A 5658-nucleotide genomic window follows, 5' to 3' on the forward strand; every position below is an offset into this window, starting at 1 on the left:
CCCCAGTTAGGCCCCAGTAGCGCCTATGGTTAGATTTAGCCCTAGAAGAGGCCGAGAAGATCTTAACGAATGCTATTGAGATTAGAGCACTATTGGATGAGTTGAGTTCGGCCACTGCTAAGGCTGAGAGGCTCGAGAAGAAGAGGAGAAGGCTGAGAAATGTGGGTAGCCGAGGCCCCTCTGGAAGCGTCAAACCGGTGAAGGACAAGTAGGGGCTATAGTGGGGGCAATCACCCCTGCTCCTGTCCCAAAGACCTCTCGGGCTGAGTCGACGGATGTCAACATACAAGCTAAAGGTGGCGAAATGGTGGTAGCTGACCTATGGGAGTCTTTTCTCAGACCAAAGAGGAGACGGTCCTCGCCCTGCTTGTCAGGTCGGCCTACCGATAATGCAAGGAGCTAACTGCTAAAGAGCCAATGACAGAGGAAGTACCCTCGACTCGGGGGTCCAGATGGCCCTTCACCCATTGTATTTGATGAGCTTGATGCGGAGGTATAGGGAGAGCTGAAGATGACGTGCTAAAGATGACATTGATAGGGTCGTCCTAGGCCGACCCTCAACATGACAAGGAGTCGTCTAAGGAGTATCATTTCATCCTTAAGCGGTACCTTGACGTAAGGGGTCAGTCCTAGAGTCCGGAATAGCTCAGGCTAAGCCTTTGAACTACTTTACCTACCCCAAGATGACGAGATACTCTTAGTCATGCCAAACTATGGCCTTCACCAGACCCTAAAAGGCTACTTGCTACGAAAAGCCTTGGTTGAGCAAAAATTGTATGCTTAGTTTGAGCATGCATGAGACATCCACTCCAAGCTCTAGGAAGAGTTAGAGGCTAATAGGATAGCTCAGAAGGCAGTCGAAAAGAGTGTAGCTGCCTAGGAGGATGAGCTGGCGGCCTAGAGGGGGGAGCCAGAGCAAGTCAGACTGGGAGCTACAGATGTGGGACGAAATGATTAAGGGCCTGCTTAGGTCAAACAACAAGAAATCATCCCAAATCAGTAAGTTCTAGGAAGACATCGGTCATCTCGAGCATGAGCTTCATGAGCGGGATGACATGATAAGGCACTTGAAGGAGGAGGTCAAGGTTGAGAGGCAGGAGAGCACTAGTGCCTTTGAGCGAGCTCGGCTAGCTCGTCAGAATGCTGAGGGCCTGCAGGACTATCTGAAGGACGAGGAGGTTGCACATGAGAAGCTAAGATAGGAGGCCACTCGAGCTACACTAGAGGCCAAGCGATAGCACGAGTCTTCCCTTGCCAAGATATAAGAGCTGCAGGGTTAGCTCAACCACCTGGAGTCTAAGGCCTATTGGGTCGATGTCATTGAAAACTATTGCAACAACACTCTAGAGAAGGTAGAGGTGGCCCTGGCTTGTAAGGCTGGCTTTGACTACCTCATGTTGCAGCTTCCAGCCGAGCTCAAGATTGATCTTGAGCAGTTCTATTGTCCCTCCTGAGTGTTCCTAATTGTCTTAGCGCTCTGTAGGAGATAGAGAGGAGGGGAGGGGGCCTGATTGATGTGGTGTTTGTGAATATGTCAAGATTGTAAGTGCACAATCAAATTATAGTATAAAATGTCGAATCCCGTGAGGAAGGTGTTGCAGAAATTAATCAAAAGTGGTTCTTAAGTTGTGTGTGTGACAATTAGGAGTGATGAATGTGTGATTGTGGAGAGATATGAGGAGAATGGTTGTGACTATATGCAAATAAAAACAAAACTAGATTGAGAGTGGAGAAAGAAAGATGAAGAAATAGAAGGAAAATAAAATCAAGAATCAAATAAAGAAAAATCAATAATAAAGAGGAAATTAAGAAAGTAAAAGATGAAGGATTCAATTAGAGATATGAAAAATCTAGAATTAAATCCACTAGCCAATTTCAATTATAAATTATGGATTATCATCTTTTTATTATATTTTACTTTAGATTTATTAAGCATAGACTATCAAACCACTTAAGAAAAGCATAACCTATCAAATTATCATCTAAGCAAAATTAACATTCATGAAAAGAACAACAACTAGTTAGTAATTCTAGAATTCCTCCTCCTACTAATTAGTTCTCTAGTTGATTATCCTAAACATGATCATTTTAAGCGCAAGAGAGTAATTCACAATTCATAAAAGAAATTAGACTAGTTTCATGCAATTCCAAAATTCATACAATAATTAGTTTCCCATCTTAAAAAATAAAAACAAAGAAACAAAAGGGAGAGAACAAAAATAAAAACTAACTCCAAAGAAGATTCTAGCCTCTAAGTGAGAGAATGAAATTAAAAACTAACTCCAAAGAGGGTTCTAGCCTCTAAGTGAGAGAATGAAATTAAAAACTAACTCCAAAGAGGGTTCTAGCCTCTAAGTGAGAGAATAAAAGGAAAAAGAATAAAATTAAAATAAAAACTAATTCCCAAGAGGGTTCTAGCCTCTTGGCGAATAGTGTAAGAAAATAAAATCTAAACTATACAAAAAAATAAATCTATACTACAAAATAATTACAAGAAAATAAAGACATGAAAGTAAGTCTACTCTACAATGCATAAAAATAAATTTAATTCAAGAGAGTTCTAACCCCTTAAATATCTAAAGCAAGAAAATAAAATATTACAAGAAAAATAAAAAGATAAAAGAGAAAATTTACATTCCAAGAGGGTTGTAGCCTCTTGATGAAGGAAAATCTTGATCTTGATCTTCATCTTCATCATCAAACAAAGAGAAGAAAAAATATATGAAGAGATGAAAAAAATAATTTAATTAATTACAATAAAAAGTTACAATTTTGAAAAGTCTTCTCAATTAAAAGTAACCATTCACTCCAAATGAAGTTTTTATAAAAGTTTTCACACTCAAACCCCCCACTTTCTATCCCTATTTATAGCCTCCAACAATGAACAAATATACTTAGATTTTGCTTGGAGATTATGGATTAAATCGCAACCATAAAACCGTTTCTATTGCGAACCAATCGGTTGATTTCTTGACCCGATTTTTTCATGTATCATTGAACTTTCTTGGACCTTCTTCTTTTATCTTCATATTTGGGCTTCAATAAATGGTAGATGTTTGCAGGAAAATTTGTAAGATAATTAAGAAATAAATTTTTATTAATCTCCCTAATTGACTTAGGAAAAGAATGAATACAATCTCTCAAAGTAACTTCTCTCTAACTGAGTTAGAAAAAGAAATTAAAATTTTATTATCGGTTTTCCGATTTATAAAATAGAGAAAGATCAACGAAGATCCTTCCATTTGTTTAATACTGGGTTCTTCTTGGTGGCGATGAAAGTTTAATTCTTGTATCCCGTTGATGATCCTAACACTTGGCTTCGTGGAACTTTGTCTTCACTTCTTGACTTAACGTCTTGGACAAACTTGCAAAGCAAGTTTAGAACTCTGAACGAGTTTAAAAACTCTGCAAGAGAGTTAATTTCAGAAAGGAATTTCAATCCTTTTTAACCAAAATAAGCTAAATAGCTTTACACTCTAATAGCCGATCTCAAAGGTATTCAACCAAAGATGGTTCAAAAAGCCCCGCCAAATGATCTAAAAGCTCCAACCAAAAGCTGACCCTTTTTCAGCTGTAAAACCAGCTACTTATATGGTTTAAAGGGTGTAACTGACCCATTAATTTGCTCCATAATGGGGGCTTAATTGTCCCATTAAGTGGGTAACCGTTCAAGTAATTTGAAACGGTCAAACGTGACGTCCGTGTTCTAACTTTAATACGTGAGGGTGAACCGTCGCGTTTGGCTTTTGAAACGCGGGAGTGAGCCCTGTGTTTGGAGTTTGGAATGTGAGGGTGGACCCTCACGTTTGGAAATGGGAATGCGAGGGTGAGCCCCGGATTTAGAGTTTGGAACGCGGGAGTGGATCCTCGCATTTTGTCTGATCGTTTGGTAGTCCACGGATATCAACGTCCCCATCACAAGCAAAGATCCCACGTAAGCAGCGGGAGATAAACATCCGTTGCGCTTGTTGTTAGCCCTTATATTTTAATAATGTATTACAACCACCATTATCGGTACTAATTGCTTGTTGAGTGAAAATATAGTTAATATATATATCAAGCATGTTAGTGCCACGTATGGAGGATTGGATGGAATAAGCACTACAACGATGATATCCAAAAGGAGGAGGATGCATAGTGATGAAACAACGTTCATTCAAGAACACCAAATGCAATAAGAAGCTTCATCAAATTCAAGCTATATCAAGACTCAAAGAATTGTATTCTACGTGAGGATATTAGCTAGTTTTTATTTTCTCTCTAGTGCTAGAATGTAGGCAAGTAGTTCTTAGATTGCACTTGAAGCTGTTGGGATATCAACACACACGTTTTCATACTTATAGTTTTGAGCGTTTTCACAAAATACTATTTTTCACAAGTATGATGACCTATTAGCAAAATTCTTTTTCCAAACAATTTGTTTTTAGTGTCAAAAATATTTTACAAAGTTTTACAATTTTTGGAAGTCAATTAAATATTTTACAGAATTTTTAAGATAGTCAAAAACAGTGTTTTTGTATGTATCAGTTTGCGGTCGACTGCCACGGTCGACCGCGCCTGAGTTCATTCGTCAGTGGGCAGCAGAAACTTTCACGGTCGACCGCCGCGGTCGACCGTGAGCTCGAGATTTCCACGGTCGATCGCCACGGTCGACCGCAGAAGTCTCTGGACCTTTTCTCAGTTTTTGAGCTGTCTCGCGGTCGACCGCGAAAATAGGACGGTCGACCGCTGCTTAATTCAAACGGTCCTCTGGTACACAATCTTAGCGCCGATTGTACATAATCTCAGCGTCGATTGTTTCCAGGTTTTGGGGGATTAGGGTATGGGTTTTAAACAGCTGTTTCTCTTCTATTTAAACTCATACACCGCTTCTTCCTCATTGTCCCAGCCATTTCAAAAATATCAGAGAACTGTTTTACTGAGAGCAAAATTTTCAAACCTGGTTTTCTGAGTTTTTGTGTTCACATCCCAGCTTCAGTGTAATCTTTCTCTTTGCCATAGGGACATTGTAAAGAAAGAGTTTTTACACTATTACTACTGTTTTGAGAGCTAGATCTTGTGAAGATCAACTGTGTGGGAGTGTGATCTTGTGGAGATCAACTGTGTAGTTGTGAGATCTTGTGGAGATCGTTGTGTAGAAGAAGTTTCGGCTTCCAAACCGGTTGTGTAGTGGATTTCTCCTCGAGAGTGGGGAGCGGGGACGTAGGTCAGTGGACCGAACCTCGTTAACACATCGCGCGTCACAATGATAACGATTCCTAACTCCATCTCTATTTCTACTGTTGTTCATTTTGTGGTTGGTTGCTTGTCTCAATTTTTATTGCACTATTTTAGCCTTGAGACCCTAATCACCTCCCCCCCCCACCACCCTCTAGGGTCCAACACTTGTTTGAGAAGAGTTGTAATTTTCGTTATTTTATTGTGTAGGGGAGATCTTATAAAAAGATCAACTTTTAAACTCTTTGTAACGTTTGAAGTTGTAATGAGTTGCACAATGAAAAAGTCAACTTTCACACCAAACAAGCTGGCGACCACAGTGAGAGCTAACAGCCTTGCTATCTAGGCTGTCGTGCCGCAACCGGCGATCAAGATCCCGGTGAATGAAGAGGTCGAATATGAATTTGACCAGCAAAAATTTGAAGAGTACATCTCTTCCTC

The sequence above is a fragment of the Asparagus officinalis genome, chromosome 5, assembly GCF_001876935.1.
Source record: "Asparagus officinalis chromosome 5, Aspof.V1, whole genome shotgun sequence".
Taxonomy (NCBI): Eukaryota; Viridiplantae; Streptophyta; class Magnoliopsida; order Asparagales; family Asparagaceae; genus Asparagus; species Asparagus officinalis.